Source organism: Phacochoerus africanus, chromosome 2 (assembly GCF_016906955.1).
Source record: "Phacochoerus africanus isolate WHEZ1 chromosome 2, ROS_Pafr_v1, whole genome shotgun sequence".
NCBI classification, from domain to species: Eukaryota; Metazoa; Chordata; class Mammalia; order Artiodactyla; family Suidae; genus Phacochoerus; species Phacochoerus africanus.
In genome coordinates this window covers 215,798,905-215,822,209 of record NC_062545.1, presented here as the reverse complement: position 1 = coordinate 215,822,209, position 23,305 = coordinate 215,798,905, and the positions used below count along the sequence as shown (strand labels likewise).

Sequence of the window (23,305 nt, the reverse complement as noted above, 5' to 3'; positions counted from 1 at the left end):
GTCAAGAAGCCTTCAAAGTCAGCAAAGAAAATAATTTCTGTACAGAAAGATATAGACTTCAAGATTCCTAAGGACAGAAGGCTAGAAGTTGTAGGCTTCTGAAATGTCCTGAATCACCTTTAAATGTCCCTACCATTTCACTCTCTTTCTTAAAAACCTACTTGTTATCAATCTTGTATTTCCAGATCTAAAAATCTATTATATGAAAATTATAATAAAGGACAGATATATACTTATGTATAAAGATATTCATCACATCTTTTTATAAGGATTATGTGTACCCAAATATCAAATATTAGAGGAATTGATGGTAAAATAAACTATGGCATAATGATGAATCACCAATCAAAGAGTAAATGTTGTATTTGTAAACTTTTTGTCAGGGGACATGAAAATAGCTTATGATTCCATTATATGCCACAAAAGCATCACACAAAATTACAGGCGATAAGAGGTAATAAAGAATAATTCCCCCTCCAAAGATGGGGCAGAATATACTAAAACATTAATGATGGTGGTTTGGGAGAAGGTGTTTTAGTTATTTTTCCTACTCAACATTTTTCTTGCATCCCTGAGTATTTACAATTATGCTATAGCTGGACATTTTTTTTTAAACTCAAAAACATTTCACTTTCCCATTTTATTTTCTATTTTCCTATTCCTATTACATATTTTCTTTTCCCTCGTGCCATTCTTCAGTTATATGTCATTGAAACAAGTTTTTAAGTGACTGGAGCTAATGTTTCTTCTGAAAACTCTCCTTAGATTCTAAGAAAGAAGAAAATAGCCAAGTTTATCATTGTCTGCTCATCACCACTATTCTCTCTGCATTGCTTTCATGTTCCCCACATGATGATCCTGCTGCCCTGATGGAGTGTGTCCTGAGCTTTATGGTGGTTTTCCCAGGGTCAGAGAAGCCAGGTTTCCTTCTCGATTGCAACATTTTGCATGAGATCACCTTGAGGGGGTGTCTAACTTTCCTGTTTCTTAACCTCTAAAGTAGGAAATGTGAAATCAATCATTTTGCTGAGATCTCTTTCAGTTGTAAGGTATTAATTCCACAATGAGGGAAAGGAAGGAGAAGAGAAAGGAAAGGTATCTTTGCAGTGCTGATGCAGGAAGATGAGTCTCTCCTTCATTAGCAAGTGAACTTGCTGATAACAGAACTGGTGCAAACACAGGTCCCTGTTTGTTCAGAAACATTAGGAAGGAACGTGGGCTCTAACAACCCTGCTGGATATCACGATGGACAGCATCTCAGGGTAGCAATACAAACTAGATGATTACCAGGACTGTGACAAATGCTTAAAATGATTTGAAATTGATTCACAGTGAGAGGAATAAAAAATACTGTACACTGATGTCACTTTTCTCTCACAAACAAGCAAAAAAGATATTAAAAGTTTTTATGTTTTTCATTCTGCTGCTGCAAACAATGCAAATTGATAATAACCACACACTTGTCAGCATGTAATATGGAAATTATAATTATGAAATTGAAATTCCTAGGCAGTCTTCCTGGAAAAACAAAATGCATTGCAGTTGTATATTAAGAGCTACAACATTGTCATCTTTAGGTACTTTCCTTCTTGAAGTCCATAGCTTAAAAGGTGTCAACCCTAAATGAAAATCAATTTTAACAACCCAGCTTCTCATTTAAGTCCTGTTTTGAAATGTCTTGCAAGAATGTATAGATTGGGTGAAGGGCTGGTGTATAAAATGACTGTAATAATTGGAGATTAAATAAGCCTGGAAGGAAGGATGTCCTTTTTGCTGCACTTGCACTTTTTTTTTTTAAGGGATAGTATCCTATTTCTCATTTCAAAGAATGAACGTGATTTGGAGATTCTGACAATCTGCAAACAGGCAACAGCTACTTCAGAAAGTGCTTCCTAAATACTGAGCAAGGACACTGAGAAGTCAAATTAATATTAAAACATAGAAATTTTATTTCTAAATGGAAAGCAGAGGAGGTGAGTCCCCATCTATCCTTCCAGTGTTCAGATATGTTTCTCATGGATTTTCATTTTCTGGCCTTAACTTATAGCTCTCACACAAATACTGACAACTATAAAAATCTACCTAAGATATGACCACAGGATGCTGTTGTAAGGATTTTATTTCTGAAGATGAATTCAAGCAATAGAATTAACATAATAAACTATGGAAAATTTGTAAAAATAACCAGTTAGAATCTGCTTGAGATGTGGGACTGTTTTCCTGAATCCTACTATCCACCACTGAAGTGACTTCAAAAAGGCAGCCTGAAAAGGATCTAAAATTTATTCTTTAAAAATAAACAAACAAAAAATAAATTAATCACATTACATTTTTTAAAAAAAGACACATCCTATGTATACAGAGCTTTCTCATTTTTTACAATTTTTCTAAATATAAAAGAGGAGTTCCCTGGTGGCTTAGTGGTTAAAGTTCTGGCATTGTCACTGGTATGGAACGGGTTCCATTCCTGGCCCAGGAAATTCTGAGGGCTGTGGGCACATGGCCAAAAATAAGCAAATAAATATAAAAGATATTAGCCTTCACAGAAATAGAAAATCAGGACTTTCTTAAGGGATGTGATGTCAGTTTTTCTATATTGGTCTACAAGTCCAAACCACAGAAAGGATAAATGCCACTATTCCATGCTACAAAGATTGTAGATAAGATAGTAAAATCATTCCCGTGTGAGCATATTTGTTGCATAGATAATCATCTTGGCTGATCAAACTCTAATACTGATGCTGTCAATGCCAGGCAGCTGGCCAAAGGAAAGAGATGAGAAGAAAAGGAAGCTAAACATAACCCCAACAAATGCTGGAAACAAGTAGAAATCTTTATTCCCAGAGGGGGGTTAATAATACACAGCACCCACACCTCCCTTCTCTGTGTCTCAGTTTAATAGAAGAAATTAAATGAATCGTCTGCCTTCTCTTGCCATGAATACTGCCCCAATTTAAGTCACATTCTGAAGGGGTGAAGAAAGAGAAGAGAACCCACATAAAAGAATAAGACAAAGAATAATCATCTTCCTCTAAAAGTCTACTAAAGACTTCCTCTAAAAAGTCACACAACAGGACAGCCTCCAGTCTGAATAATGAAAGGCCCCATGATTAGCCCATGAGATACAACCATAAATATTACACTTGGATGAAGAAAAAAAAAAGAAATAACAAGAGTGTAAAGATGGACAGAAAGATGTTAAAACTTTATAGTCACTGATACTCAGATAGGTACCCTTCCATTACTGTAACTGTCATTGCTGTCCACCTAAAGCTGCCAGCACTGTGCTTCACTAAGGGCATTTCTGTTCAAGGTGGTTTTGATAAGTGAGAAGTATGACCTTTTATTAAACTAATGCCAGGCACTGCAGAGGTCAAATTACTATTAGACCCAGAAAGTCTATTTTCTAAATGGAAAATAGAGAAGCTAAATATGCATATGAGTCAGAAGAGAGGCATGGCGGATATTCTAGACCGGGTCTGCCATGCTCACTTGCTTTTCAAAGACTGCATTCTCAGGATGCATTCCCAGAGCAGAAGGCAGCTCCAGGAATCTAGTAGATTAGTATTTTCTGCACAGCTCAAGAGAAGCCACAGGCTGCTGATTGATTTTTCCTTCTAAGAGCTTAGATTGTTCCTTATGGTAGAAGCACTGCACAGAACCTTCGCATGTCATCATTGTAATATTAGACAAATGGCACCATCATTTTGTCTCTAAATTTTTGTAGCATGTGGTCCTTTTGGAATATCAGGTTTCAAGTTGGTCGGCTTTCTGAAGACAAAGTGATTAGCCCAAACAGTACTTAAGGTGATTAATTTTAGGGGACAGAATCTACCAAGGCCAGCAAACCACCTTTGACCAATCTCAGCAAACTTCTCTATATGAGGGACAAAACCTCCCTTTAGTACACTACATTAAGTAGAATTAGACATTAATGGGGGAGAACCATTGAAATCCACTAGGAACTTCTGTGGAATAAAAGAATTTATGAGAAATTCCTAAAGGTTAAGAAGACAGCTCAGGTTTGCGGTAACTTGATTGGCCACCTGAGAATCCCTTAAAACAGGTCTGTAGAAAGGAACACATGCTACAAAAACTTAGAGACGAAATGACGGTGCCATTTGTCTAATTTAATTCTAATGAATAAGCTACTTCTGTAGTCATCAAGGAAATATGTCGCATGGGGAACAAAACTAACAGCATGTAACTAACTGGCTTTGTTTCTTGCAGCTGATTAACGTTTCCTTAAATAGAGAGTTTTGTTTTTAAAGGGATATCTGTCATAATAATGTGCTTAAAATCTTGAAAGGGGAAGGTTAATAATGTTAGTAAATGACACTAAGGGAGCGGAGGAGGGAATGCTCAGTAAAAATATATAGGTAGTTCTGTCTTTAGGTATCTGCTTCCTTCCTAAAAGGCATCTGCAGCATTCATGAGACTGTCGGCTGATCTCATCTCTGTTCTTTCTTTCTCTGGAAGGATCGGGTGGAGGGCTCTGAAGGGAAGCTCAGGAACAAGGATCTGGAGGTGGGTGAGAAATGCAGAGCAAAGGAGGTGAGTCTGGGGTGATGCTAAGGACCATGGCTAGGTCTGAAGATTTATGGGAAGAAAAGCCATTGTGATAGGGTTTACATTTCCATCCAGTCACAACACGCCCTACTGCCACTGCCGCAGACACAGGAAATGTCAAAGTTTGTGTGGATCATGGATTTTCTGTTCTGATTCCTTGGGTTAGGTAAGAAAGCATGCCTAAGACAGCAGGAAAACAGAACAGGCTCATGAGAAGAGAAGAGGGAGGTCCCAGAGTTTATGGAATAAATGGAAGGAGGGCCACAATCCTGGCACAAGACCCCAGGCTGGACTGGTTCCTATGGCAGATGTTCTACAGAAAGTGAGGCCTCTGGGGAAATCTATCCTGTCACATGGAATCTGAACAGGGTCATGTCTGACACCCATGGCCAGAAGGAACCTTCCACTCAGGCTACTTTTGAGCCATCCATGGTATTTTCTTTTTAATACACCTCCACAATCTTTTAGCCTTAAAATTTGACATAAAGAGCATTATACTTCAAAACTGGAAAAGAAATAACTACTCTTCAATGAATTCCATGTATAGGACTAAATGTTTTATATATCTTACATATAATTTTTTCCAAAGTCCTGTATGATTACATCATTACTCCTATTTTATAGAATTATAGAAAACTTTATAGTACTATATAAATTTAGAAGGAAAGAAAGAGGCAGGGAGAAAAAAAGGAAAAAGGAAGGAAGGAAGGTTCACTGAGGTTTAGACTGAGTCACATACTTTTGATCTAACTGTGAAGCCCTGATATTTTTACTGTGCCAAATTAGAAAATGAGAAGTTACAAAGATGCTGCACAGACAGTATGTTTTAACTCAATTTACTGTATATTTTCAAATCCGTCTTAGTTAACTATAAAATGTAGAGTGGCTATTTTCTCAAGGGTTTAGAAAGTACTTTGTGCTGTCTTACAGCAATTATTTTTTACTAGATAAATGAGAAAGTTTACCCAGAACGCCTATGGAAAGTTGTTTCCTAATTTCCAGGGATAAATTAAGTATGATGCCTGGGCAAAAGACAAAAATCAAAGCCATACAATTCATAAATAAATCCCCTAAGTTCAACTGTAGTACAGTACAAAACTTTTGTATTATTCTATATATATGTTCAATTTGTTCATGACAGCGAAAGACAAATGTCCCAGGAAAGCTCCCGATATCAACTTCTTCTCTTCCTTTTCAAAGCATTTCAATGACATCTACACATGCCTCTATCATTAATTATATTAATGCTTCAACTGCCAATTCTTGACTACTAAAATGACTATTACAACATTCTCCTATTGGATAAATAGATGCCTATGCATAACCATCAATATTTAAGGTGATCAAAAATTGATATGTATACTAACAGAAAGAAAGGGGAGAAAGAGAAAGGAAAGAAAGAAAAGATGGCAGGAAGAGATTTAATGAAAAGACATCTTACACTTGAACTTTTCTTTAATGCCAGATCCTTCTTTCTAATGTTTCAGAGATTACCTAGCAATTTTTCAAAATCATTATGCTGAAAATTCACCATGCCATCTGCTTCCCAATCCTACTTCTCTTTCTAAATTTCCACATTTGTCTGTAGCACTCTTCCAAACACCCAGCCCTGCAGCCTCTGCCTCTTCTTCATCATTTTTTCCTTTGTCCCAATACCATTCAATTATCAAGTCCCATAGATTCTCATATCCACCATTCTTCTTTTTTCATATCTAAAAAATGATAGCCAGGATTCTCCTTCAAAGCTGGACATTATCATCACTTAGGGGCTCCCAAAGAAACTAATTAAAGGGAAAAAAGAAAGGAAAAAAAAAACTACAGGTACTTAGACCCCCTTTTCAGACCAATTAAAATAGAAAAATCAATGGGGGAGGCTGGATAATTAATTTCCAGAAGATGCCAATGTTGAGCCAGAATCGAGAATCCCTGAATGATACCATGGTATCTGTGTCTTCTATTCCAGTCACCCTAACTTTTGGGTTTTATTGCTACAATCAAGATTACACATTACTGCTGATCCTTCTTTGCCTTTTCCCTCTTTGTCTTTGAGGTCTTGCTAAAGACATCTATGATTAAAGTTCTTTCCTACTGGAAAAAAAAAAAGAAAAAGAAAAAAAAAAAAACACTAATAAGGCTTTAATGTCTTACTGCTGCCAAATAAACCCGAAATTTTGTTTGGCCTTTAAGATCTTTCAGAGGTGGTACCAATCTATTTTCCCAAATGTATTTCTACTATTGCTCATCAAGAACCTAAAATTCCCTGCCTCCATGCCTTGGTACAAGCTGTTTCTTTGTATAAAATGCCCTCTTCGCCATTTTAGAAGTTACCCATTTTTCAATCCCAAATTAAGTATCTTGAAGGATTCTTTGATCCTCCCATCTGGATAAGAATCACTCTCCTTCTAAAATCCCTTATCATATGTTTTGTATCTCTCCAATGAGTTAAAGTGGCCTATCACTTATTTCTACTATTTTATATACATGTATGTCTCTCTCTGTACATTCACTGAACCTTTAGAAAAGCATTTGTGACCTGGTCATTTCTGAAGTCTCATAACTCCTAATCACACCCAGCACATAGTACATGTTCAATATGTACTTAGACTTAATAAAAGGCTCTCCAAGGTACATGCTCATCTTTGGCTATACACTTTTCAGTATTTAGGATGGATAATACTTTTGTAAACAGGGTAACTGTGCTTCTATTTGAGTTACATTTGCTTAGAGCTTGATACATTAGCTGCAGAATACAAACTTCATACAATATACACTGACATGGCCAAACAATGATGTGACATGGTGGGAGACTAATCAATCCATACCAGGCCCGAGGTTGGCAATATACAGCACATCCAAACCACAGATTCATGCATTCTACCACAGGACTCAATTCAGATGAAGCATTACATAATACAAGGAATCTCCTCTCCTTTATGAATATCACTCTGCCTCACTGATACCACAGAACTGTCCAACTTCTGCCATTTTTTGTGTTCTTTTTTAAACAAATTGACTTTATTGTTATGATTGCATGTTTATATTATAAGTAAATTAGAAAACATAAATACATCTAAGGGAGGTATTTTAAAACATTCTACTGGTAGCCACTTTGATGAATGACATTTAAGCGTTTTTATTTCCCCTTGGGACAAAATAAAAGTAAGAGGAATTCTTAGTGATGAATAGGTAGAGACCAATGAAAAAAGAGGAAAAGAAGAAAAATATCCATCAAAAGGGGACTTAAAATAGTATTTAAAAGCTATAGAAAATAACTTTCAATTTAAAAAGTTCAAGACATTCAAGTTTATTTTAGTCTTTCAACTTGTCTTTCAAAAAACAATTGAGATGGGAGTTTCTGCTGTGGTTCTGCAGGTTAAGAATCCAACTAGTGGAGTTCCTGTCATGGCACAGCAGTTAACGAATCTGACTAGGAACCATGAGGTTGCGGGTTGGATACCTGCCCTTGCTCAGGGGGTTAAGGATCCGGCGTTGCCGTGAGCTGTGGTATAGGTTGCAGACGTGGCTTGGATCCCATGTTGCTGTGGCTCTGGTGTAGGCCGGCAGCTATGGCTCCGATTCGATCCCTAGCCTGGGAACCTCCATATGCCACGGGAGCGGCCCAAGAAATGACAAAAAGCCAAAAAAAAAAAAAAAAAGGAATCCAACTGGTATCCATAAGGTTTGATCCCTGGCCTTGCTCAGGGGTTAAGAATCTGGCATTGCCGTGAGCTGTGGTGTAGGTCGCAGACCCAGCTTGGATCTGGCATTGCTGTGGCTGTGTTGTAGGCCAGTAGCTACAGCTCTGATTCAACCCCTAGCCTAGGAATTTTCACATGCCTTGGATACGAAAAAGCAAAAAGCAAAAAAAAAAAAAAAATCAGATGACATTTCATCTGATTTAGTCAGTGTGCAGCAGTAAAATAAATTTCTCATTTGTCCTATTTCAAGATGCATTAATACCTGAGTCATAAACACTTGTTTTACAGCCATAAAAGTTGTTCAGACTCACTACCATAATTTCTTATTTAACATATAGCCATGAGATATTATGACCAAAACAACCAATCCCCTACATTCACCATAAAACTTCTCTGAACTATTGACAGGCTTTGTAAGACTGACCATCTGTGTTGGTGTAAGACTCTCATTATAACTACTGGTGTAGCAACACAAACTTCAGACAGCTGTGCCAGTGGTCCTGAATCACTCTTAAGACACCATCAGGGAAGCCATTCTTACCATTCCTTATGCCAGACTCATGAATCCTTAATAAAAACATGTTATCAGCAGCCCCATTTAGATATTCACTCAACATTTTCTACTTTAAGCCTCAAGGTTCACACACTACCTACACACATTTAAAATACACCAACCGTGCATCCGTTTTCGTTCAATAGAGTGATAAAGGTCCTGACAACTGAAACAGATGAAAAGTCACGCAATCTCCCAGGCTCATTCATCAAGAGCAAACAGCAGAATATTTATGGGATTTTTTTCATTTTTCCTCTAAATGATAATGGTCTCACAAGGCTATTTAACACAGACACTGTATTTGACAAAAAGCAAACTCTACCAACCCTATAGCATCTTCTTGTTAGTTTTACATCATTCACTGCTAATTTACTCATTAATCATAATTTATCACATCAGATATGCTGATCATCATTAAAAGTAATCATTTATTCTTTATTCTAACCTGATGCTTATCATGTACCTACAAATTGGATCACACAGGAAAGGTAATTGGCTTATTTGCAAAGGAACAAGAAAAGAGACATAATTCAAGTGGCTAAGGAGGTAAATGACCAAAAAAATGTCACTTTTTGGCATTTTTTCCCCAATTCTTTCCCAATTTTACGTTATTAAACTCCAGAATATTGACTCTGTTACTTCCCCTATAAGAAATTTCCAATACATCAACTATGTGAATTTTATTATTTTTAAGAGGAACTAGAGTGATGTGCTATACCAATTTCACAAAGAGGCCTACTGATGTCACTGTAAGGGCTGAAATGCTTTGAGCCAATATGAATTGCTTTAACTCCTATCTTTCAACCTAAGTGAGGTGTTACCACAATGGGCAAAAGCCTGGACTAATCTTTTAGGATTAAATGTAACCATAATTTTTCATCTTTCAATTTCATAGTGGTAAACTGATAAGGTAGTTGGGAAATGAAAGTAACTGAAATATTCCCAGTAGCTATAACATGGAAAGGGTGTATGTGCAAACACATGAGCACAGTTTTGGTGATTGCTAAAACAGGCTGCAAAATGAACTTCAAAAGTATTTACTGGAGAAATTAAGAAAAATTTCTGAACAGCATCTACAGATACGCTGTTTTCCTATCTTACAAAAACATCTTGTTTACTAGAGAATATTACATAAAATGAGGTGCCTGAATTTTTATTACAAAGGCAATATTAATTATAAAGTATAGAGATCTTAATAATAAATATATTTCCTGAAGGTCTATATATAATACTACCTTCCAAGTAAATACTGTTATGATTAATAAGTATTTCCAAAAATGAAACACTCAAAAATGTCATTATTTAAAAATACTTTCTTGGTGCTCAACGTTTTATTTTAGGTGGTATTACCATTTATTAATAAGATATAGGTACATAATGGATAAGCAATGTAAAAGATAAAATGCAATATAAAAAACAAAACAAAGTAAAAATCAAAAAAACTTGCCCATACAACAGAGTTTTAGACTAAAATTGTGATTTTAAAAAATATTTGAAAGACAACCAGCATTATTCATGTTTGGACTAATATCTTACTAGAAATCATGATATTCTAAGTTTAAAAGACTTATAGTTTCATTCTGTGCAATATCTAGCATATTGTAGATATTCAATACTTTTTAAAGGAAGCACAAATATCAGTCACATGGACATTTTAGGTATCAATCTATGTCCTTCCATTGATTTTCCACTAAATTTAGATATTAAAAATTACACTTCTCTGTAGACCCAAAGCCAAAAACTGCTTGGTAAGGATTTGCAGGATTTCAGATATTCTCATTCAATATCAGGTAACTATTAGAACCAATAACAATTTTTAGGATAATAAAAATACTCATTTTCTGATATCCTTCCAACTGAACACATGTAGTAATAAGCAAATGAATGGCATTTATTTTACTTATTAAGTCCATCCTTTTTAAAGTAAAAAAAAAAAAAAAAAGCTAGAGTTAAGGGAAGTAATTTACATTCATACAAGCCAGTAGGAGATGGGGAATGTGCTCTTTCCAGAAGATGTCTTACTGAGTTTAATCTTGCTAACCATGATTGATCTCTGCATTCTCAAAAAGAGTTAGCCTATTCTCAAATCCTACCCATGAGCTATTTGGGGGTACAGAAGATGGAAAGCATGACAACTGGTTCTATGCTCGGGCTGTGAAGTCATGTACAAGCAGTGGTAATAATAGAGATGATCACCCAGGGCCATGGACTGGCCCTGTCCACACAGAAAACTCAAGTGGACGTTAATTGGGTCCTGGCACAGAAAAGAGAGGGTATAATTCCTTGGTTTGGAGATGTAAACAAACCTTTAAAGAACTTTAATAAAATGAACCCAAGATAGAACAGAGTAGAATACAGTAAAGGAATCCTCGCCTTTAAAAAATATATATATATATATTTCGGTAAAATAACCCTAACAGCATTTCTATAACAGAAGGTTAAATCTAAGGAGGAAATGTCTCATTCTTGCCGCCTGTGAAATGAAACACACACACACCATAAATTTAGAAATCCAACAAGAGCAGGGGGAGGGGCTTTTTGTCCCATCCTCATTGAAATTTGTTATGCTCTGGCCAGTCCTTTGGTTCCCATTTACTGAATAGCATCAGATTTATCTACATAACTATCCATCCCTCCCCTCCCCTTTTTTTTTCGGTTTTTGTTTTTGTTTTTTTTTTAAAGTAATGCTTGAATCTAGACACAAAGTAACACTACTCAAATATTCTGGAAATACTTTTCAGTTGAATTAATTTTCGAATATCAAGTCCCTAATTTGTATCCCTGGGCAGTGCAGCCCCTGGTACCAGCTCATTTTGGTGCAGATTATGCATGCTTTTCGAAAGAAACACATTATCTGAGCCCCAGGAAGATGGGAGGCATTCCAAAACAGCATAGACAGTGAGGACCTTTATTTGCCAACTAACTTTTTTCCTATTCTCTAATTTACAGCTCAGAGTATTAAAGAAGAAAACAAAGAGTTTTCCCACACAGACATAACCTTTTAGAAAAACCTGCAAACGAGATTTTAATTACACTATTTACCAATACAGACTGCATGCAGAAATAAACTGAAACATTTCTTGCTGTGGCTTGCTTTCTTTTTTGCCTAATTTAATGCTTGAAGGGAACATCATAGGAATTTAAGTTGGTTTTGTGACAAATTATTAGGACACTTATTTTAGAAGGAAAATCAACCAATAATTACTGCCCTGGCACATGGCTATTGTTCAGGGCATAAACAGAAGCTGTGGCTGACAGCTGACAAGCCCAGCCTCCTGCTATCCTTAGAACACATTTGCAGATACCCGAGGCCTCTTGCCAGACCCAGACATGTAACAGCCACTCTTTCCACCCAATAGAGCTGCACTGACCATCTTATGCTGAGTATAATCAAATGACATTGTTTTAGGACCTCCTTTACAAGGCTGGGCCTGGCTTTAGATGTTAAAAATGGTGTTTTAATTATTCATAATTCCAGTTGGGCATAACACTGGCTCTTTAGCACGATTCTCAAATATCAAGGGGTAACCCCAAGGACTTCAAGTTTTAGACACATGCCCGCAAGTGTTTTTGTTAGTGAACCCAGATGATTACGAAGGGAAGAAAATGCTTCCCTTGTATTTAATGTGAAAGGGTAGCACTTGTGAATACACACCAGGCCACATATGAGAATCTGGATGGACTTTGTTTTCCAGAATTAGAAATAGGACCTGTAGATCATCCTGGGATAAGTTTTATTTAACACCAAATGAAATGATAAAAAGGCTCCGAAATGCCAAAAGTTAAGAAATGCGTGATACTTCTTTCCCTGAATTATTTTATCACTGAGTCATAGTCACTAATTTAATCAAAGGAAATGCTGCTTTAAAGCTCTCTGTAACATCTTGGTTAAATTTTACTGTCTGAAGACTTTGGTAACCTAGTAAGAATCCCTGTTGCTTTTTGAGGTAGATCTAAAAATGCCATGGAAGTAAACCTTTCAAAGCTGTTGTTTCAGAGGGGGGAAAAAAAGGAGTCTAAAGGGTGCACTGCAATTAATAAATATATATCAGTTAATTCCAATTCACTAAATAAATGGCTTGTGGGGTTGCCAGTGTCTTTTTAAGGCAAAATAAACCACAGAGCAAGATAAAACCAATCTGCAAAGCAAAGCAGTCACAACACTTAGAGAGACTGAACTAAAAATGGAAGGCATTTAGGAATATAGATGCTATCTTTTAAAAAGTCAGTAGGAAAGCTCTGTTCTCCTTTACTACTCAGCAAAGGGTTTGAACAGTCCAACTGCTCCCACCAGTGCCATGAACTCTCTCAGACATTCCTGTATGCTACATCCACCCTCAGAATCCCCATTCATTTCTGCAGTATGTCCTTCTCCCTTCACGTACTGAATGGTTGAGCCTGAGAAAATCACAGCGCTGTAAGAGCCATTGTAAATTCATGACCTACGGCCTTAACAGGACCGTATGTCACCTCTCAATCATCTGCCCACCCTTCACCACTCTGCAGAAGTCTGCTCCTCAATGGCCTTTCCCCTCCAAGAGATTGATGCTCTTGCCTCCCACTTTAAGAGAGAAAATGATGCCATCAAGGGTGAACTTGATGGCAGTCACATCCTATCCACTGTACAAGAACTTCTAACATGGAGATTTTTCCTTTCAGTTTATCCACTTTCAGACCAATCACTTCACATGTTTTTCTAATCCTCTTCTCACCACTAGGGACACATCAATTGTCCATGCTCTGCAGATCAACCTCTTCACTCTTCCTAATAGCTACTTCCTTTTAGAAGAGCCTCTCTCCCAACTGAAATATTGAGTCAAATTATTATTAATTTTTTTTTGGCAAGACTGCCTTGTGCTTTGTAGGAGTTTTTAGCAGAATCCCTGGCCTCTATTCACTAGATGCCACTTCCCCCTAGTTGTGACAAGGAAACACAGCCAAATGCCACCTGGGAGGACATTCTAAGTTTTAGCACCAAAAAAATAGCTTCATCCCCAGTCTATTTCTGTTTTGTTACATTTATTTGTTTGTTTTTATTCTTTTTTTTTAGATTCCCATGCAGAGAGGGAAGTAGGGAGGGACACTATAAGGGTAGAGGATTAAGTGCTACGCATTACTATGTATAAAGCAAATAAACTACAAGGATATACTGTACAGCACAGAGAATATAGCCAATATTGTATAAGGACTTTAAATGAAGTAAAACCTCCACGAATTCTGAATCACTAGGTTGTACACTTAGTGAAAATGATGTAATATTGTAAATCACCTTTACCTCAAAAAAAAAAAGTATTACATCCCAGTAATCCCCACAGTCCTTGGAGAACCATAAGGTTGGGTAAGCCTAGCTCAGATCTTGCCAAACAGAGTTAATTACTCCCTACTCCGTACTACTAGGTTCCTTTGAAGTATTTCCACTGCTGCACATTTCAGAGCACTTATTGTTTGTTCATCTTCTCTCTCCCCTGCTAGATTATAAGGCAAAAAAGGCATGACCTACATAGGCACTCCTCTAACATATAACTCTAACGAAGGATTATATCTCAACCGAATTACCAGTGATTTCAGGTAATTCAATTATATTTCATACCTTTTCTTACATGAATATATTTTGGTTAAGGCCAAAATATAGGGGAAAGTACATATGAGAACTACTTAAATAAATTATTTCCTATAATCTATGAATATAAATCAGTGTAAATATTTATATTGTATGAATACATGTATATTCATACACATATACACACACATACATACACACACAATATATATCATTCCTTATATCAAACATTGATAGAAATTTAGGTAGATTTTCACTAGGGGTTATAATAAAGTATGTAAATCTTTATTGTAATAAACTTATAATAAAGAAAATCACTCATGGTAAAAATAAAACTAATTCATGAATATGGTAATTGGTTTCCCTTCCTATATACTTAAACTCATCCTTGGATTTTAGCCAGGAGGATGGTATTATTATTCAAGACCATTAACTTGCCAGGTCTGTGCAGGCTTCTCAAGTTGATCCTGGTAGGTGACATTATTAGTTCTCTCCCTCCCTCTCTCTCTCTTTCTCCTGTTAGATATTTTACCTCAAGTATCTTAGTACTTCCAGCAAAATTTTTTTTAAAGCAAAACAATTTCACATATTTACACATAAAAAAATATGAATTCATTCACGGTTTCTAGGCATAACTTGGAAAGGTAATTAGAATTACATTAATGATAAGGAAGCAATGAGGGAAAAAAAAGTTAAATGACCAATAGTTAAAAAAGAAGTAAGGAAAGATGAGAACATGTTTATCACAAATGATAAATCCAGCCTAGGTAAAGAAATACTCCATTCTTCAGCCATTCAAAAATGCGTGGAAGGTTTTTTATGTAAGGAGATCTCAAATGTGCCGATTTTTTCTAAAGCACCCAAATAATTTACAGAGTCAATCTCTGCTTTCCTCCCGTGTCTCTGTGGGAAAATTTATTTTAGAACCTTGAGTAGAAAGCATACTTTAATGGTAGAAAGGTTAATGTGCCTTTGGGGTTCAGAATTTGTAGTAATTTAGCATTGAAACAACAAAGTGCTAAACAACATAATTTGCTTTAAAGTACATAGTGACCCCCTCAGCTCCCAAATTATAAAAAGCATTTTCCAGAAATAGTTTGCTTTGTTTTACTCCCTTTAGATGCTGAACTTCTAAGCTTTAAATTTTAAGCAAGAGTAATATGAATATGAAGTTATACACATCAAAATATAAAAGGGGTTAAAAAGCTTTGAAAAAGTTAATCAATGATGAATGAGCAGATGTATTTGAGTAACTACCAAATGGCCCTGGAAATGGCAAACACGTGAAGTTTTTCACAATTTTCACATTTCTTACACTCCCTGAAGCAAGAACATTCCTGATACTTTCTGCCTCCTTGAAGTTATTTATTGCCCTTTTTTAAACATCCCTTTACCCACTTATTTTATATTATCACATCTCTGATGAGACTTTCTCGTCTCATGATTAGCTTTATTTAAAAAGGTTCTTCAGGAGTTCCCGTTGTGGCGCAGCAGAAATGAATCCAACTAGTATCCATGATGATGCAGGTTGGATCCCTTACCTTGCTCCGTTGCCTTGAGCTGTGGTGTAGTTTGGATCACGAGTTGCTGTGGCTGTGGCTCCAATTTGACTCCTGACCCCTAGCCTGGGAACTTCCATATGCCCTAGGTGTGGCCCTAAAAAGGCAGAAAAAAAAAGAAAAAAAAAAGTCTCCTCAACTGTTGGTCATCCCAAATTCACCCAGTCCATGTAACTGACAGTGACGGTCAATCCATGATACTGCTCAAGAATCTTCAATGGCTCCCTACTATTGCCACTTATTACAGACCAGAAGCTTTGTTGAAACAATTAATTAAATTAATTATACTTAAATCTTGTATGTTAGATCCCTGATCTGTCTGACATGACTACAATTCTTACTACTTCCAGACATGTCAGATTCAGAGGCTTTTCCAAAGACATCATAATTTCATTACATTTTATTTCAAAACTGTGCACAGACACCTGCAACAGAATAGGTTTTGTTACTTATTAAAAACCCATGTTTTGTGTTCCAGTTCAAATCTGAATCAGAATGTCAGAGTAAGAGCTGGGAATCTGTGTTGCTAGTATCTCCAACAGACGATGTTTAAGTATACTGCAATTTTAGAACTTTTTGTGTATTTGTTCTCAAGTAATTTCACTGAAACATCTGCTTCTTGAAAGTCTCTTCCTCCTTCAAGGCTATCCCAAATGTCCTCTCCTGAGTGAGGTATTTTCTGATCTCTAATCAGACATGATGTCTAAGGACTTTGGATTCCTTTGGATTCCTTCAGTACTATTTGACCTCTCTCATGGCTAGAAGCAGATTTACCTTGAGCTTAAAGAAGCTTAAGCTACAGGGGCCTTTACTGGTGTAGACCTCACATGTCACATGGACAGGGTCAAAGGCCTTGCAAAATTTGCAAGAGTAAGATAATTCACCCTCCGAATAGCTTTAACACTACTCATCCTCTCCTTATTTTAGACAAGTGTTAGAGGGGCTACAGGCCATTGGTGGAGGTGGGGGATGGAGGGTTAGACACCCAGTGAGGGAAGGTGAATTGGGATGCATTCAGTTTAGATTTATTAGAATATATTATTGTGATTCACAGCTCAATTGTTGCTGACCATCTGGTATAGGAACAATTTTTAGGTCAATTCCTACTGTTCATTTTACCAACTTACCCAGTTTCTTATATGAGGACGCCACTGACAAACTGGATGATCCATGTCAGAAATTCAAGGAGTATTATGACCTCTTACTGTGTAAGAAAACTGGAATGCCTTGAAGTATCACCGAAGTAATGATATTACCAATATAAAGTCCTAAAGCTGACTATAAGTTTTCAAATAGTTAATTTTAAAAAATACAGATTTTCATCAACATTGTTATAGGGATGACAGAACCATTTTCCATTCTCCATATGAAAAATTATATTACAAAATTGCCAGATGAAGAAGCAATGAATTATAACTGGAAAAAAAAAGGAAAATAATTTTACAGGTACAGTGGGGAGCTAATAAAAACATTACATATTTTTCTAGGTTTTTATGCTATTTGTCAGTTTTCTAAATTTATAAATTACTATTTTCTCACTTCAAATGATTTTAATTTTGGCCTTAATGATGTATTCAATTTTTTTCTGAAATTATTTTTCTGAAAGCAAGTCCACCAAGTTGTATAAGCTTAGGGCCTCTAAACTCTAGAGCAGGCATTGATCTTGCTCCCGAAAATAAGAAATAACAAGTTATATGCTCTCATCTCCTCTCTCTTCCAAAACAATACACTGCAGAAATGAAGGGTACACTTATTATATCCCCTGGAAATCTCGTATTAGATTTTTTAAAAAATGGTAGTCTCATTAAATGTCTGTTGTAACAAACTGATTTATTTCCATGGTCATATTAGTGAACAGATTCCACTTCAAATAATTTCTCATTATGGTATTTGATATCTTTTCATAATACTTTAAAATAAATTCTGAGTTTCTAAATAAATAGATTCACTTTCTCTTGGCCAAATTCTTGGCAGCAAAACAAGGTTTGTTTTTTTAATTAGGTGTAAGAAAAATGTTTTGTTTCTTTATCTCTTTTCCAAATACTTAAATTAAGAGAATAATGCAGAAAATGTAAAAGGTACACTGATTTTTCTTCTTTTCTTTCTTTTTTTTTTTTTTTTTGCCATACCTGCAGGGCCATACCTGCAGCATTTGGAAGTTCCTGGGTTAGGGGTCAAATCAGAGATGTAGCTATCAGCTTACACCACAGCCACGGCAGACACCAGATTCAAGTTGTGTCTGCAACCTACACCACAGCTCAAGGCAATGCTGATCCTTAACCCACTGAATGAGGCGAGGGATTAAACCCACATCCTCATGGATACTAGTCGGGTTCATAACCTCCTGAGCCACAACAGGAACTCCTGATATTTTTTTTTTTTCCAGCTTAGTTGTGACCTTTACACATTCCCTAATTACCACATAAGTGGATACTCATTAATAATATATGTAAAAAATGACAATAACATATGTAGTATGAGAGACTACAGGAATTTAATCTCTATAAGGACTGATGTTGTTCTTTGTCTACTATTATGGAAATTTATATACATATAGGACTCTAATTTTTTCACTCTCTCAGTTGCATTAAATGTCCAATATTTGGTAAAACCACGTGTGCTATGTGAGAACCAGTGTGACTTCCCTCTGTGGCACTCGCATTGCATCCCATTAAATTGCTCTGACCTTTCCCATTAAGGTTATTGTTCCCAGAAACAATGTACCTGAACCTTCATGAGTGGTTCTTAATAAGTTAACTACCAAACAAAGATATTTTTCTATTAGTGTCGGTAGCCAATAAAAGTCTGCTTAAAAAAAAAAAAAGATTTCAGTATTTTCTTTAAGTAGTCTAGATTCTCTCATATGTATTTTCCAAATTCCATAAAATGATGTGAATTTTGCCATGCAATTACTTTTACAATTCTCTTAGCACCTGGATAAAAGCACTTCTGAAGAAGAGAGGTTATAACAAGGTAGAAATTCACTTTTTGGTATCTAAATGGAAACCCAGCCCTAGTTATAAAAGACAAGGTGGTCCTATACTGTTAACCAAAATGGCCAAAATGAATAAATAAAATTGTAACCAATCTCAGGACAACTAAAGAAAATGCAAATTATGTGCCCAAATCCAGCTTTATTGCCAATTTTTATGTAGTGTCTATTTATGAACTGATTGTTTGCAGGCCTTTTGCTTCCTTCACCCTTAGGAAGACTTGTATTTATTTTCATCCTTAAGCAATTTCGAAAAATGGAAGAAAAGTGAAAAGACAAAACCCAAGACAGAACAATTTCTATGTAATATTTATTAGCCACCTTTTACAAATGCTTAATTTAAAAAGCTGGTCAGCCAAATTACTGCTGTGATTCTCAGGGACTATCTGGGAATTTTATTACAGCTATTAGACCAGGATGCATATAAGAAGCGCTCCCTACCTGGACCAGGGTTTATTTGTTGTTCAAAGACTCTGGGCCTGAGCACTGGGCCCTAGAGGCCCTCTACTAAGCTCTCAGCCAACTATCAGGCTCTAGGAACCCTATTCACCTGTAAATCTGCAGCACAGTGAACCCCAAAGTCAATGACATTCCTGATTAGACACACTGACTTGCCCAGATGTTCTCAGAGGCAGATTATAACCTCGGAAGCTTTCTGTCAAACCCCAGGTCCATGTGTAATAGTGAGTATATTTTAACTCAGCTTTCATTTTTATTTATAACCATATCATACTAGTTTTTACCACTGTTCTTAACTTTTGTTCGTTTTTTTTAATTTAGCTGGTCTTAGAATTTTTTTTAATATTAATTTTTTTTGCCTTAGGCATACTTCAGATTATACGTTTTTGCTGTCTAATTATTTTTAAGCCTTAAGTCTCATTGTTTTGATTTTTTTTTTTTTGTCTTTTCTAGGGCCGCACCCATGGCATGTGGAGGTTCCCAGGCTAGGAGTCGAATCAGAGCTATAGCCGCCGGCCTACGCCATGGCCACAGCAACACGGGATCCCAAGCCACGTCTGCAACCTATACCGCAGCTCACAGCAATGCCAGACCTTTAACGCACTGAGCAAGGCCAGGGATCGAACCCACAACTTCACGGTTCCTAGTCAGATTTGTTAACCACTGTGCCATGACAGGAACTCCTGTTTTGAAATTTTAAAATCAATTTAGAGAGCTAGGATTTTCTTTTTTTCACATTAATTTCATATCTTTGAGCTTTACTGTTTTAATCATAGTCATTTCTTATAAATTGTATTCAATTGTGGAGATATTTTGAGAATGCTTCTGTAGTCATCATACAAAAGGCTTCCATCTAAAAGTTATCAAAATTACTGTACCAATATGTACATTCATCTTTTTTTGTTTGTTTGTTTGTTTTTGTTTTGTTTTTGTTTTGCTTCATCTAGGGCCGCTCCCACGGCATGTGGAGGTTCCCAGGCTAGGGGTCGAATCGGAGCTGTAGTCACTGGCCTATGCCAGAGCCACAGCAACATAGGATCCGAGCCGCCTCTGCAACCTACACCACAGCTCACGGCAACGCCGGATCCTTTAACCCACTAAGTAAGGCCAGGGATCGAACTCGCAACCTCATGGTTCCTAGTCAGATTCGTTAACCACTGCGCCACAATGGGAACTCCTACATTCATCTTTTAATAATTTATCACAAAAAAATAAAAGGAAGGAAGGGGTAAAAAAAACCCAAAGATTTCACATTTATTAAGCCACTGCTATGTCCTATGAACGTACTGTAGGATTTCATGAACTTTAGATACCTTCACTACATTCCTACAATGTATGAGGAAGTCGAGGCTATAAATGAATGATCCATCAGATTAATTTCTAGTTTATCCTTTGAGACAACCAGATGATCATCGTCATAACTAGTTTTCACCCAAAAACTAACAGTTTATCTTACCATTGTCCAACAAATTTAATTGACTCTATGTAGAAAGATAAACCTCAGGAAGGAGACCTTTATTACTGTGACTTTACTGATGTAATAACAAAGTAAATTAAACTTGAAATACTGAGTGATTCAAGCAGAAGAGTGTATTCCATAAAATAATATGTTGAGTCTGTTCAGTCACTGAGATCACCTTTTCTTAATTAATAATTCAAAGGGTATATATTTTTTAACTCATTTAAATCCAATGAAAAAGGCAAGATGATTCATATAAAAAGAAGAGAGCAATGGCCAAGTCTGGAGTCTCTCAATTGCTTCCTGATAAATGGAGGCTCCTTCATAAATACCAGCAGTATGTCTGCCAGCTCAGTGAGGTGAAGCCACATGAAACCATGTGCCGTCCCCAAGGACACACACAACTGAGCTTCTACTGTACCTTCACAAGTGGCTTACAGATATTAAACTCCAACTTTACTTGCCTTGGGTGAAGACTGTTCCATGAACAAATCAACTGAGTATTACTTTTGCTAACATCTGTTATTTCAAAAATTCCCTTTGAGAAATGCCACCCAGGTGAGAATTATCAGTGACCTGTTCCTCTGAGGAAATAATTGAAGTTTCAAAAAAAAAAAAGAAAATTTAACAGAACTAGAACAATATATTTTAAAATTTGTATGGAAACACAGATGACTTCAAATGCTCAAAGCAACATTGAAAAGAAAAAACAGAATTGGAGGAATTAGGTTCCCTGACTTTGGACTATACTACAAAGCTACAATCATCAAAATAGTATGGTACTGACACAAAAACAGAAATACAGATCAATGGAACAGGATATAAAGACCAGAAATAAACCCAAGCACCTATGGTCAACTAATCTATGACAAAGGAGGCAAGAACATACAATGGAAGAAATACAGTCTCTTCAGTAAATGGTGCTGGGAAAATTGGACAGCCACATGTAAGAGATAGAAATTAGAACATTCTCTAACACAATTTAAAATGGATTAAAGACCTAAATGCAAGGCCATATACTATAATGCTCCTGGAGGAAAACATAGGCAGAATGCCCTTTGGCATAAACCACAGCAACATCTTATTTGAGCCACCTCCCAAAATAATGACAATAGAGACAAAAAACAAACCAACAGCACCTAATTAAATTAAAAAGCTTCTGCAGAGGAAAGGAAATCATTAAAAAAATGAAAACGCAACCCAGAGTGGGAGAAAAATCTTTGCAAATGATTGAACAGACAAAGGTTTAATCTTCAAATTAAACAAACAACAGACACAACTCAACAATGAAAAAAGAAACAACCAAATAGACAAATAGGCAGAAGACCTAAACAGACATTTCTCCAAAAAAGACATACAGACGGCCAGCGGGCACATAAAAAAATGCTCAACATCACTAATTATTAGAGAAATGCAAATCAAAGCTATAATGAGGCACCACCTCACATCAGTCAGAATGGCCATCATTAACAACTCAATAAACAACATATGCTTAGAGGGTGGGAAGAAAAGGGAACCCTTATTCACTGTTGGTGGGAATGTAAATTGGTACAACCACTGTAGAAAACAGTATGAACTTACCTCAGAAAACTAAATATAGAACTACCATATGAGCCAGCAATCCTACTCCTGGGCATATATCCACACTAAATTTACATTGAAAAAGATATATGCATCTGTATGATAACTGCAGCACTATTCACAACAGCCAAGACATGGAAACAACTTAAGTGTACATCAACAGGTGGATGGATTCAGAAGATATATAGATATGTATAGATACACATATATATAGTTTCTTGGGTAAAAGCAGTGGAATACTATATTCAGCTATAAAAAAGACAAAATAATGCCATTTGCAGCAACATGGATGGAAGTAGAGATTCTCATACTAAGTGAAGTAAGTCAGAAAGAGAAAGACAAATACCATATGAGAGCCCTTATATGTGGAGTCTAAAATATGCCATAAATGACCTATCTGCAAAACAAACAGATCACAGACATGGAGGGCAGACTTGCATTTGCCAGAGATGGGAGAGAGAAGGGGGCTGATGGGGAGTTTGGGATTGGTGGATGCAGACTGTTTCATTTATAATGGATGGATGAGGGGGTCCTGCTGTATAGAACAGGGAACTCTATCTAGTTTCTTGGGGAAGAACTTGAAGAAAAATGAAAATTAAAAAGGGGGTGTGTGTAAATGGGTGGCTGGGTCACTTTGCTGTATAGTAGAAATTGAAGGAACATCGTAAGTCAACTCTACTTCAATAAAATTTCTTTAAAAAAGGAAAACTTTTCTTCAAATAAAATGGCATCTCTTCAACTAGACCCTCGCAAGCAAAAAATATTATTTTATAATCTCAATAGTTTCAAAGCTAATTAACCATGATAAGTAAGAAAATAAATAAGAAAATCAATTATTCCAGAAATTATTCCAGAAATGGAATACTCATATTCAA

The 23,305-nt window shown here is 36.3% G+C and overlaps 1 protein-coding gene across 11 annotated transcripts in view; it reads right to left on the bottom strand.

The window, feature by feature from the left end:
• PTPRD (protein tyrosine phosphatase receptor type D) overlaps positions 1-23,305 on the bottom strand; it is a 523,599-nt gene that overhangs the window by 321,586 nt on the left and 178,708 nt on the right. The gene's annotated exons all lie outside the window — the stretch shown is intronic.